Raw genomic sequence first — 14684 nt, 5'->3', positions numbered from 1 at the left:
AGTACTGGAACTTTTAGTACTGCAGCGACTGCAATAGCTACTATAACTGGGCGTCTGTCCTGCCCTCACTAGTTAGACAGTACAACAGGATAATGAAGCACCCAGCAATAAGTGCATGGGGATAATATCATTTATCTCTATTACTGGTGCTGGGAGCACAGACAGATTACCCACCGCGGATCAATCAGAATAAACTCTGCCCTCTAATATTCTTTCCAGCAGGCAGAATTGCTTTTAGATCTGATAAGGCCGACCTCGCTCGTGGTATTTGGAAGACAATTAGACAGGGAGCGTTTCGCCTCTGCCGGAAATGTATTTTATTCTAATTGCATTGCTGTTGTGAGACATAAATAACTCAGTTAAGGCCTCCGCGCCTTTCTTTTTTTTTTCTGGAGGAATATTACGCTCTGATCAATAATGCACGGGGAATTATTTTAAAGAACCGTCATCTATTATCTCATTTGGGGAAGTGTTTTGTAGCGTGGAAATGAGATTATTTCAGTTTCGGCGCAGAGAATTGAAAGAGGTTCTAATTAAGTCATATTTTAATAAACAGCTTCTGTCCGAGACTCGTGAGGACGCTATCATTATCACATGGAACACCTTAAAGGAGTACTCTAGTGGAAAACTTTTTTTTTTAAATGAACTGGTGCCAGAAAGTTAAATAGATTTGTAAATGACTTCTTTTATAAATCTTTATCCTTCCAGTACTTATTAGCAGCTTTATGCTACAGAGGAAATTCTTTGATTTTTGAATTTCTTTTTTGTCACAGTGCTCTCTGCTGACACCTCTGTCCGTGTCAGGAACTGTCCAGAGCAGCAAAGGTTTGCTATTTGTATTTTCTCCTGCTCTGGACAGTTCCTGATACGGGCATCAGGTGTCAGCACTGTGGACAAGACAAAAAAGAAATTTAAAAAGCAAAGTATTTTCTCCGTGGCATACAGCTGTTAAAAAGTACTGGAAGGATAAAGATTTTTTAATAGAAGTAATTTACAAATCTGTTTAACTTTCTGGCACCTGTTCATTTAAAAAAAAAAAAAAAAAATCTACAGGAGTACCCCTTTAAAAGGACTACTCTTATCGTAGGCATCTTATGCCCTATGCATTTATGTCTATGGGAGGGGGCGTGATGGCTGCGGATTACCCCTTTACGAATACAGGGTTTGGAACAACCCTGGCTTCTGATATGTATGGATGTCCATGGATTTCATGCACCAGAGCCTATGTTATCTATACAAGCCATAGATCTGTATTGTTTATCGACACAGGTTCGCAGTAGTTAGCTCAACTGTCTTGGCGTTACACCGCCTTATATTCCACTGCACAAAATGTATACAAACAATGGGACTACGTACTGCAGTAAATTCATTAGCTCCCAGCTGAATAGTCACACTAGCAGGAAAGAAGCAGCTGTTCGACAACGGAGGTGCTCCATGTTGTTGCTGGAATAGAGCGGCAAGCATAAATCCAAAAAGTAGTAACAAAAAGAAACTCACGGCACTCGTTCAGGATGCAATTTATAAGCCTTTAATCCAGGTGGAGGTTCATACAGGCGTCGGGAGGGGGAGAAGAGACGGGACGACGTCCGTTTCGCACCGATTCAGTGAGGGCTGAACGGTGCTTAAATCTAGACAGCAACAGCTAATTCACATTATGCGTTAACAAAACTTCACCTCATCCATTTGAAATTACATATTGGTGGTGAAAAAAAATATGCACGGGTATATACTAAAATTCGATTCAACCGATTCGCTGAATTTTCCGATAAAGTTCGTTTCGATCTGAATTTTTTCGCGGTGAATCTATATTTAAAAAAAGGCTATTTCTAGCCTACATACAGCCTCTATAGGGGTATAGAACACTTTGCTGTGTTCTAAAACGCATATGGAGTGTGCTGGGTTAGTGAAATAATACTGTTATTCAGAATAACATGCAGATTACCGGCATCGCTCTTAGAATCACTGCCGCACAGCAGCACAATTACAGAGCCTGGTGGTGGCATCAGTGTCAGGAGACCATATAGTGACTGAATGACACAGCATGGAGGTGTTGTCAGCATGAGGAGACCATATAGTGGATGAATGGCACAGCCAGGAGTTGCCAGCAGCATGAGCAGGCACTAGGCCTTCACAATCCCTAAGATTAAAAGATGAATTAAGAAATTTAAACCGAAGATTTTGGATAGCGGGTGCTACTGTCACGATTCGGCTGGCAGGAGGTGGATCCTCTGTGCCAGAGAGGGATTGGCGTGGACCGTGCTAGTGGACCGGTTCTAAGTTACTACTGGTATTCACCAGAGCCCGCCGCAAAGCGGGATGGTCTTGCAGCGGCGGTAGTAACCAGGTCGTATCCACTAGCAACGGCTCAACCTCTCTGACTGCTGAAGATAGGCGCGGTACAAGGGAGTAGACAAGAGCAAGGTCGGACGTAGCAGAAGGTCGGGGCAGGCAGCAAGGATCGTAGTCAGGGGCAACGGCAGGAGGTCTGGAACACAGGCTAGGAACACACAAGGAAACGCTTTCACTGGCACAATGGCAACAAGATCCGGCGAGGGAGTGCAGGGGAAGTGAGGTATACATAGGGAGTGCACAGGTGAACACACTAATTAGAACAACTGCGCCAATCAGTGGCGCAGTGGCCCTTTAAATCGCAGAGACCCGGCGCGCGCGCGCCCTAGGGAGCGGGGCCGCGCGCGCCGGGACAGGACCGACGGAGAGCGAGTCAGGTACGGAAGCCGGGGTGCGCATCGCGAGCGGGCGCCACCCGCATCGCGAATCGCATCCCGGCTGGAGGCGGTATCGCAGCGCACCCGGTCAGTGGATCTGACCGGGGCGCTGCAGTAGCGAGGATGTTGCGAGCGCTCCGGGGAGGAGCGGGGACCCGGAGCGCTCGGCGTAACAGTACCCCCCCCTTGGGTCTCCCCCTCTTCTTGGAGCCTGAGAACCTGAGGACCAGACTTTTGTCTAGGATGTTGTCCTCAGGTTCCCAGGATCTCTCTTCAGGACCACAGCCCTCCCAATCAACCCAAAAATTTTTTTTCCCTCTGACCGTCTTGGAGGCCAGTATCTCCTTCACGGAGAAGATGTCAGAAGAACCGGAAACAGGAGTGGGAGAAACAAGTTTGGGAGAGAAACGGTTGATGATGAGTGGTTTAAGAAGAGAGACATGAAAGGCATTAGGAATACGAAGAGAAGGAGGAAGAAGAAGTTTGTAAGAGACAGGATTAATTTGGCACAAGATTTTGAAAGGACCAAGATAGCGTGGTCCCAGTTTGTAGCTGGGGACACGGAAGCGGACATATTTAGCGGAGAGCCATACCTTGTCTCCGGGAGAAAAAATGGGGGGAGCTCTTCTTTTCTTATCGGCAAACTTTTTCATGCGAGATGAAGCCTGTAAAAGAGAATTTTGGGTCTCCTTCCATATGCTGGAAAGATCACGAGTCACTTCATCCACAGCGGGCAAACCAGAGGGCAAGGGAGTAGGGAGGGGGGGAAGAGGGTGACGGCCGTACACCACGAAAAATGGGGATTTAGAAGAAGATTCAGAGACTCTGAAGTTGTACGAGAATTCGGCCCATGGTAGAAGATCTGCCCAGTCATCCTGGCGGGAGGAAACAAAATGCCGTAAATAGTCACCCAGGACCTGGTTAATTCTTTCTACTTGCCCATTGGATTGAGGATGATAAGCAGAAGAAAAGTTTAATTTAATCTTGAGTTGTTTACAGAGAGCCCTCCAGAATTTTGACACGAATTGGACGCCTCTATCCGAGGTGATCTGCGTGGGCAAACTGTGAAGACGAAAAATGTGTACAAAAAATTGTTTTGCCAACTGAGGCGCTGAAGGAAGACCAGGAAGAGGAATAAAATGTGCCATCTTGGAAAATCGATCAACGACCACCCAAACAACAGTGTTGCCACGGGATGGGGGTAAGTCTGTAATAAAATCCATACCAATCAGAGACCAAGGCTGTTCGGGGACAGGCAGAGGATGAAGGAGACCAGCAGGCTTCTGGCGAGGAGTCTTTTCCCGGGCACAGACAGTACAGGCCCGCACAAAATCAACAACATCCGTCTCCAGAGTCGGCCACCAATAGAAGCGAGAGATGAGTTGCAAGGACTTTTTGATGCCCGCATGGCCAGCGAGGTGGGAGGAGTGACCCCATTTGAGAATCCCGAGACGTTGTCGTGGAGAAACGAAGGTCTTCCCTGGAGGAGTTTGCCTGATGGAGGCTGGAGAAGTGGAGATCAGACAGTCAGGAGGAATGATGTGTTGCGGAGAGACCTCTACTTCCGAGGCATCCGAGGAACGAGAGAGAGCATCGGCCCTAATGTTCTTGTCGGCAGGGCGAAAATGAATTTCAAAGTTAAAACGGGCAAAGAACAAAGACCACCTGGCCTGGCGAGGGTTCAGCCGTTGGGCAGACTGGAGATAGGAGAGATTCTTGTGGTCGGTGTAAATGATAACTGGAAATTTTGATCCCTCCAGCAGATGCCTCCATTCCTCAAGTGCCAATTTAATGGCCAGTAGTTCTCGATCTCCGATGGAGTAGTTCCTCTCCGCCGGAGAGAAGGTCCTAGAAAAAAAAACACAAGTCACAGCATGCCCGGAAGAATTTTTTTGTAGGAGGACAGCTCCAGCTCCCACTGAGGAGGCATCTACCTCCAATAGGAAGGGTTTAGATGGGTCAGGTCTGGAGAGCACGGGAGCAGAAGAAAAGGCAGACTTGAGCCGTTTAAATGCGTCTTCCGCTTGAGGAGACCAGGACTTAGGATTGGCATTCTTCTTGGTTAAAGCCACGATAGGAGCCACAATAGTGGAAAAATGAGGAATAAATTGTCTGTAATAATTGGCGAACCCCAAAAAACGTTGGATAGCACGGAGTCCGGAGGGGCGTGGCCAATCTAAGACGGCAGAGAGTTTATCTGGGTCCATTTGTAGTCCCTGGCCAGAGACCAAGTATCCTAGGAAAGGAAGAGATTGACATTCAAACAGACATTTCTCCATTTTGGCATAAAGTTGATTGTCTCGAAGTCTCTGAAGAACCATGCGGACATGCTGGCGGTGTTCCTCTAAGTTGGCAGAAAAAATCAGAATATCGTCCAGATACACAACAACACAGGAATATAAGAGATCACGAAAAATTTCATTAACAAAGTCTTGGAAGACGGCAGGGGCGTTGCACAGGCCAAAGGGCATGACCAGATACTCAAAGTGTCCATCTCTAGTGTTAAATGCAGTTTTCCATTCGTCCCCCTCCCTGATGCGGATGAGATTATAAGCACCTCTTAAGTCCAGTTTGGTAAAGATGTGGGCACCTTGAAGACGATCAAAGAGTTCTGAGATAAGAGGTAGGGGGTAGCGGTTCTTTACCGTGATTTTATTAAGTCCGCGGTAATCAATGCAAGGACGTAGGGAGCCATCTTTTTTGGACACAAAGAAAAATCCAGCTCCGGCAGGAGAGGAGGATTTGCGGATAAACCCCTTTTTTAAATTTTCCTGGATGTATTCAGACATAGCAAGAGTCTCTGGGGCGGACAGAGGATAAATTCTGCCCCGGGGTGGAGTAGTGCCCGGGAGGAGGTCAATAGGACAGTCATAAGGCCTGTGAGGAGGTAAAGTCTCAGCTTGTTTTTTGCAAAATACGTCAGCATAGTCCATATAAGCCTTAGGGAGACCGGTTACAGGGGGAACCACAGGGTCACGGCAGGGAGTACTGGGAACCAGTTTAAGACAGTCCTTGAAACAAGAAGTACCCCAGCTCTTGATCTCTCCTGTGGACCAATCAAGGGTTGGGGAATGGCGTTGAAGCCACGGTAGTCCAAGGAGAATTTCGGAAGTGCAATTGGAGAGGACCAAAAACTCAATTTTTTCGTGATGAGGTCCGATGCACATTAGGAGGGGCTCCGTGCGGTAACGTACGGTACAGTCCAATCTTTCATTGTTAACACAATTGATGTAGAGGGGTCTGGCGAGACTGGTCACCGGGATGTTGAACCTGTTGATGAGAGAGGCCAAAATAACATTTCCTGCAGATCCGGAATCCAAGAAGGCCATAGTAGAGAAGAAGAAGGTAGAGGCAGATATCCGCACAGGCACAGTAAGGCGTGGAGAAGCAGAGTTGACATCAAGAACTGTCTCACCTTTGTGCGGAGTCAGCGTACGTCTTTCCAGGCGGGGAGGACGGATAGGACAATCCTTCAGGAAGTGTTCGGTACCGGCACAGTACAGGCAAAGATTCTCCATGCGGCGTCGTGTCCTCTCTTGAGGTGTCAAGCGAGACCAGTCAACTTGCATAGCCTCCACGGCGGGAGGCACAGGAACGGAATGCAGAGGACCAGAGGAGAGAGGAGCAGGGGAGAAAAAACGCCTCGTGCGAACAAAGTCCATATCCTGGCGGAGCTCCTGACGCCTTTCGGAAAAACGCATGTCAATGCGAGTGGCTAGATGAATGAGTTCATGCAGGTTAGCAGGAATTTCTCGTGCGGCCAGAACATCTTTAATGTTGCTGGATAGGCCTTTTTTAAAGGTCGCGCAGAGGGCCTCATTATTCCAGGATAATTCGGAAGCAAGAGTACGGAATTGGATGGCGTACTCGGCAACGGAAGAATTACCCTGGACCAGGTTCAGCAGGGCAGTCTCAGCAGAAGAGGCTCGGGCAGGTTCCTCAAAGACACTTCGAATTTCCGAGAAGAAGGAGTGTACAGAGGCAGTGACGGGGTCATTGCGGTCCCAGAGCGGTGTGGCCCATGACAGAGCTTTCCCAGACAGAAGGCTGACTACGAAAGCCACCTTAGACCTTTCAGTAGGGAACTGGTCCGACATCATCTCCAAGTGCAGGGAACATTGTGAAAGAAAGCCACGGCAAAACTTAGAGTCCCCATCAAATTTATCCGGCAAGGATAGTCGTAGGCCGGAAGCGGCCACTCGCTGCGGAGGAGGTGCAGGAGCTGGCGAAGGAGATGATTGCTGAAGCTGTGGTAGTAGCTGCTGTAGCATCACGGTCAGTTGAGACAGCTGGTGGCCTTGTTGCGCTATCTGTTGCGACTGCTGGGCGACCACCGTGGTGAGGTCGGCGACAACTGGCAGTGGAACTTCAGCGGGATCCATGGCCGGATCTACTGTCACGATTCGGCTGGCAGGAGGTGGATCCTCTGTGCCAGAGAGGGATTGGCGTGGACCGTGCTAGTGGACCAGTTCTAAGTTACTACTGGTATTCACCAGAGCCCGCCGCAAAGCGGGATGGTCTTGCAGCGGCGGTAGTAACCAGGTCGAATCCACTAGCAACGGCTCAACCTCTCTGACTGCTGAAGATAGGCGCGGTACAAGGGAGTAGACAAGAGCAAGGTCGGACGTAGCAGAAGGTCGGGGCAGGCAGCAAGGATCGTAGTCAGGGGCAACGGCAGGAGGTCTGGAACACAGGCTAAGAACACACAAGGAAACGCTTTCACTGGCACAATGGCAACAAGATCCGGCGAGGGAGTGCAGGGGAAGTGAGGTATACATAGGGAGTGCACAGGTGAACACACTAATTAGAACAACTGCGCCAATCAGTGGCGCAGTGGCCCTTTAAATCGCAGAGACCCGGCGCGCGCGCGCCCTAGGGAGCGGGGCCACGCGCGCCGGGACAGGACCGACGGAGAGCGAGTCAGGTACGGGAGCCGGGGTGCGCATCGCGAGCGGGCGCCACCCGCATCGCGAATCGCATCCCGGCTGGAGGCGGTATCGCAGCGCACCCGGTCAGTGGATCTGACCGGGGCGCTGCAGTAGCGAGGATGTTGCGAGCGCTCCGGGGAGGAGCGGGGACCCGGAGCGCTCGGCGTAACAGCTACCTATGAGAAAATTTGAAATTACCAGACCCAGGCCCCACAGCGGCATCAGTAACCCATATATTGCCTGAATGACACAGCCTGGAGTTGGCTGATGCACGAGTACACACCAGGGCTTCACAATCCCCCCCCCCCCAAACAACACCACAATTTTAGAAATTTTTTTAAAAGATTTTGGATAGCGGGTAGTAACTATGAGAAAATTTGAAATTACCAGACCCAGGCCCCACAGTGGCATCAGTAACCCATATATTGGCTCAAGGACACAGCCTGGAGTTGGCTGATGCACAAGTTCACACCAGGGCTTCACAATCCCCCCCCCAAAAAACACCACAATTTTACAAATTTTTTAAAAAGATTTTGGATAGCGGGTGCTACCCATGAGAAAATTTGAAATTCCGAGACCCAGGCCCAGCAGCGCCATCATTTTTTGATTTGAAATTTAAAACAAACTTTGCGTGTCACGAACCCTAGCGTATGGGTACGAAGGACCAAATCCAACAAGCCCCCACAGGGCTCATGTGGCCGTGAGATTTAGGCGCAACATCTCCATTGCCCTGACCGGCCATTGTTTCCAAGACTTCTCGCCAAGGCAAACCATGTGAAGAACAACGTGACACCGCCGTGACCTGCACACATGGTATGCTGAAGGGCCACTGAGACTTGTCCGGGCAGTGGAGGCTTAAGACACAGTGGAGGATGTGGAGGCGGAGTAGCACACTGTCGCAGGACCAACGGGCTGACAGAGTGTAGCAGGAAGCAGCATTGAGTACACACCAGGGCTTCAGAATCCCAAAGAAAAAACAAACCTTTTTAAAATAATTTTAAGAATATTTAGGACAGCGGGTGCTACCTATATATTGCCTGAATGACACAGCCTGGAGTTGACTGATGCATGAGTACACACTAGGGCTTCACAACCCCTCCCAAAAAATACAACAATTGTAGAAATTTATGAAGAAGACTTATGGATAGCGGGTGCTACCTATAAGAAAATTTGAAATTCCCAAACCCAGGCCCAGCAGCGCCATCAGTAAACCATATATTGCCTGAATGACACAGGCTGGAGTTGGCTGATGCATGAGTATGAACCAAAACTTCACAATCCCTAATAAAAAAGACAAACATTTTTGACGAAAAATGTTAACGAAAATTTAGGACAGCGAGTGCTCTCTATATATTACCAGAATGACACAGCCTGGAGTTGGCTGCAGCATGAGGATACCATAGTAATGTGTGATTTTTTTTATTTGAAATTTTAATAAAAATTTGTGTCCTGGACCAACGCCGTGTGGGTACAAAGGACCTAATCTCACAAGCACCCACAGGGCTCATGTGGCCGTAAGATGTAGGCACAATGTCTCCATAGCCCTGACCGGCCATTTTTGGTTTTTGTACCTTTGTTTAAGAACAAGCGCATATCCAAGAGTCCAGTAGACTCTATAATGCAGGACGGTGGACCACCAAAAGACATTCTTCTATAAAATATTTTTTTATGAAATAAAGAAGCAGAGTTCATCCCTCTGCATATTTTTTTTTGAAAATTTTACTTAAAAAAAATCACACGCAACAATCGGTCAATTGTGTAATGGTTATTATTGTGGAAAATTCAAGTTTATTACTGTGATAATTATCAGAAAATTTGAAAAAAACACTACCCAAGAGTGTTTAATAACCCCATACATTGCACCATAAATGTTGAAATTTAAATTAAGCATGTATGTATGTATTTCAGAAATCCTAAAATTAAAGGCCCAAGCCCAGAAGCATCATGAAGTCAAGTAGTTTCTGAAAGACACAGGAGCAGTCAGGAGTAGGCATCAGTAGTACCCAAGAGGCTTTAAGAACCCCTTACATTGCATGATCATTCAGATCGAGCAATAACAGGTGTGTTATGCCCTCAGATGTCCGGGGCTGCACGCGCGCTACACTGAACGGACCAGCGTGTGTCTATCTTTCACCGACAGGTGCGGGTGACCCGCTGAACCCCGTTCGCGATAGGGATCAGGGATTGCAATTATTTGCCAGGAAAGAAGAATCACAACTAAGTGCGGGTCATAAGCTCGGGTTCATTAAGCCCCTGCCCTTTGTACACACCGCATGTCTCTACAACCAATTGGATGGTTTAGTGAGGTCCTCGAATCGGCCCTGGCAGGGTAGGAGAAGGCCCTAGCAGAGCGCCGAGAATTTAAAGATCATAGATGAAATTTGCATTAAGCATGTATTAGCTACTGCTAAACTTCCAAAAATTGAAGGCCCAAGGCTTGAGGCATCAGGGAGGCAATTATTTCCTGAAAGACACAGAATGAGTCAGGAGCAGTACCCAAGAGGGTTTCATAACCAACCCCTTACATTTAAAGATGAATGTTGAAATTTGCATTAACCCCTTAAGGACCGAGCCCTTTTTCACCTTAAGGACTAGAGCATTTTTTGAACATCTGACCACTGTCACTTTAAACATGAATAACTCTGGAATGCTTTTAGTTATCATTCTGATTCCGAGATTGTTTTTTCGTGACATATTCTACTTTAACTTAGTGGTAAAATTTTATGGTAACTTGCATCCTTTCTTGGTGAAAAATCCCCAAATTTGATGAAAAAAATGAAAATTTAGCATTTTTCGAACTTTGAAGCTCTCTGCTTGTAAGGAAAATGGATATTCAAAATAAATTTTTTTTGGGTTCACATATACAATATGTCTACTTTATGTTTGCATCATAAAATTTATGAGTTTTTTCTTTTGGAAGACACCAGAGGGCTTCAAAGTTCAGCAGCAATTTTGAAATTTTTCACAAAATTTTCAAACACTACTTTTTAGGGACCAGTTCAGGTTTGAAGTGGATTTGAAGGGTCTTCATATTAGAAATACCCCATAAATGACCCCATTATAAAAACTGCACCCCCAAAGTATTCAAAATGACAGTCAGTCAGCATTTTAACCCTTTAGGTGTTTCACAGGAATAGCAGCAAAGTGAAGGAGAAAATTCACAATCTTCATTTTTTACACTCGCATGTTCTTGTAGACCCAATTTTTGAATTTTTGCAAGGGGTAAAAAGGAGAAAATTTTTACTTGTATTTGAAACCCAATTTCTCTCGAGTAAGCGCATACCTCATATGTCTATGTTAATTGTTCAGTGGGCGCAGTAGAGGGCTCAGAAGGGAAGGAGCGACAAATGGTTTTTGGGGGGCATGTCACCTTTAGGAAGCCCCTATGGTGCCAGGACAGCAAAAAAAAACAAACACATGGCATACCATTTTGGAAACTAGACCCCTCAGGGAACGTAACAAGGGGTAAAGTGAACCTTAATACCCTACAGGTGATTCAGCTGTTGCAAAACTACAACACTCAGCAGTCACCGACAGCCAACGGGCATGCTGGGAGTTGTAGTTATGCAACCACCAGATGCACCACTACAACTCCCAGCATGCACTTTAGCTGATTGTGCAAGTTGGGAGTTGTAGTTATACAACAGCTGAAGGTACACTTTTCCATAGAAAAATGTGCCTCCAGCTGTTGCAAAACTACAAGTCCCAGCATGCCCGTAAGGGCATGCTGGGAGTTGTGGTGGTCTGCCTCCTGCTGTTGCATAACTGAAAGGCACAGAATGAGTATGGAGCAGGCATTCGCAGTACCCAAGAGGGTTTCATAACCCCTTACATTTAAAGATCAATGTTGACATTTGCATTAAGCATATATTTAGCTACTGCTAAATATCCAAAAATTAAAGGCCCAAGGCCAAAAGCATCAGTGAGGCAAGTAGTTCCTGAAAGACACAGGATGAGCCAGGAGCAGGCAATCGCAGTACCAAAGAGGGTTTCATAACCCAAATTGATAACCCAAGAGGGTTTCATAACCAACCATAATTGGGAAATGTTGGTGTAGCAGCATGGTCAATCTACTCTGTGGCATCTGGCATTGGTGGCTAGAAATCCTGGCTGATCCATCCCTGATTCATCCTGACAAACGTCAGTCTCTCCACATTTTTAGTGGACAGACGAGTTCGCCTTGGGGTGACTATGGCCCCGGCCGCACTAAACACCCGCTCTGATGGCACACTACTGGCCGGGCAGGACAGCTTTTTCAGGGCAAACTCTGCTAGTTGTGGCCATAAATCAAGTTTGGCTGCCCGGAAGTCCAGCGGATCTTCAATGGTTGTTGGCATGGCCATGTCAAGGTATGCCACCACCTGCTGGTTCAGGTCCTGCTCCATGTCTACCTGCTGCTGATGAGTTGCTTCACTATGCAGGTGAAGAAAGCTACTCATCAGCGACTGTAGACTCAGGCTGCTGCTGATTGAGCTGGTACTGCTCCTGCCTGGAACATGAGCGCAGAGGGCCCTCAGAGTCAGACCTGCGAGTCGATGGACCATGTGGCCGATAGGCATCAGCCAACTGACTACGTAGAATCTCTCTGTAGTAGGTCAGTTTGTCCTCCCTCTAAGTGGGTGTAAAAAAGGCCCCCATTTTGGGACAGTAGCGAGGGTATAATAAGATGGAGATCCAGAAGTCATCCCGCTGACGAATTTTGACAATTCGGTGGTCACTACGCAAGCAACTGTGCATGCATCGTGCCATTTACGCCAGTGGCTCGGAGGGACTACCTGCCTCCATCTCCACTGCATACTGCCACGGTGTGTCTGGGTCCTCTGTCTCAACTTCCTCATAACCCTCCAGCTCCTTTGGCTGCTCCTGCTCCTCCTCTCCTGTCCGAAGACTAGAAACACCTAAACTTTGCTCCGCTCTGCCCCTCATCATCCTCCTCCTCCAGTTCAGCCCCCACAGGGCTCATGTAGCCTTGAGATGTAGGCGCAATGTCTCCATTGCTGTGACCAGCCATGGTTTCAATCATTTGTTGTAGGAAATGTAGGAGTGGAATTACGTCGTTCATGGCGTAATCCAGGCGATTCACAAATAGTGTGGCTTCCTCAAAGGGCCTCAGCAAACTGCAGGTGTCACGTATGAGCTGCCACTGGTTCACATTGAAGTTACACAATACTCCGATCTGCTTGGATCATCAAGAAATCGGTGATGGCTTTTCTTTGTTTGTATAGTCTGTCCAACATATGGAGGGTGGAATTCCAACGTGTGGCAACGTCACAAATAAGACTATGTTGTGGGATACCATTCTGATGCTGCAGCTCAAGGAAGGTGTGCTTGGTGGTGTACGAGTGGCTGAAGTACATGCACAGTTTCCTTGCCATTTTCAGGATGTTTTGCAAATGGGGTGAAGACTTGAGGAAGTGCTTAACAACCAGATTCAACACGTGTGCCATGCAGGGCGCATGTTTCACACTTCCTTGTCGCAGCGTGGACACGATGTTCTTCCCGTTGTCGGTCACCATGGTTCCCATTTCCAGATTTCGTGGAGTAAGCCATACTCGGATTTCTTTATGAATGAACTTTAGCAATTCCTCCCCTGTGTGACTCCGTTCGCCAAGGCAAACCATGTGAAGAACAGCTTGACACCGCCGTGCCCTACACACATGGTATGATGAAGGGCCACCGAGATTTGGACGTGCAGTGGAGGCCGAGGACACGGTGGAGGATGAGGAGGCGGCGTTGCATGCTGTAACAGGACCAACTGCCTGGGAGCGAGAGCGTGGAGGAGGAAGCGGTGGGACCTGTCCAAGTTGCTGTTGTGGCTGTGCAGGAACCACATTTACCCAGTGAGCCGTAGAAGACAAGTATTGTCCCTGCCCGTAGTTACAGCTCCACACGTCGGCGCTGCCGTGCACTTTTGAACACACCGACAGGCTCAAGGACTGGCCCACCTTCTCTTGTACAAACTTATGCAGGGCTGGTACTGCCTTCTTCGCAAAGAAACTACGGCTTGGGACTCTCCACCTCGGCTCGGCACAAGCCATCAATTCTCTGAAAGGTGCAGAGTCCACCACTTGAAAAGGGAGGGACTGCAACACCAGCAACTTGGACAGGAGCACATTCAACTTCTGCGCCGTTGGATGAGTGGGCGCATACTGTTGTCTCTTGGACATGGCTTTGCCGATTGATTGTTGGCAGAATGGCTGACTAAAAGCGGGAGAAGCCGGAGCGACAGAAGGAGGGTTTGACACACAGCTCCCTTCAGCTGAGGTGGTGGAGCCTGGATGAAGGAGGGAGCGGATGGCCACTGGGTGATGCAGCAGGCTGGACCACGACATCGGAGCCACGGTTCTCCCAGGCTGCTTTATGGTGGCGAAGCATAGGTTGCCGCAGGGCCGTGGTGCCGACATTGGGACACTGGCCACTCTTCACCTTCTGCCGACAGATCTTGCATGTGGCTACGTGAACCTCCTCTGGATGCCATTTGAAAAACTTCCACACCGCCGAGTAGCTGATTTTCCCACCCGTAGTCCACACTAATTGACTGCTACTGGCGCCGTCTCCAGGAACCCCTGTTCCACTACCTCCCAGAAAGGTAGGCTGCCGCGAAGCAGGTGGTCTCCCCCGGGCATGTTTGGCTCCTGAATTTCCACTCCTGCCACCACACTGACTGCCAACCGTGCTACCGCCTTGCTGCCTCAAGGGCAACCTGCAACTCTCTTCTCCTGATGATGATGAAGCCCCTTCTGCACCCGGCTCCCAATTTCGATCGGCTTCATTATCATCAACAGTTGTGTGCACGTCACTGATGTCCTCCTCAGGTTCCCCAACAGTGTCTACTTCAGGACCCTGAACACTTGCAACACCGCCTCCCACGTCACTCTCCGCATCACTACTTGGCCGCCTAGCGGAGCAAGCGGCGCATGTCTCCTCCCCTTCTTGGCTGTCCAGTAGCTGCTGACTGTCCTCCATTAGATCGTCCTCAGTAAATAATGGAGCTGAACCCACAGCATAAGATACTTCTCTAGGAGAGGGA

The sequence above is a fragment of the Hyla sarda genome, chromosome 4 (assembly GCF_029499605.1).
Source record: "Hyla sarda isolate aHylSar1 chromosome 4, aHylSar1.hap1, whole genome shotgun sequence".
In the NCBI taxonomy this organism is placed as follows: domain Eukaryota; kingdom Metazoa; phylum Chordata; class Amphibia; order Anura; family Hylidae; genus Hyla; species Hyla sarda.
Note: the sequence above shows the minus strand (reverse complement) of the source record.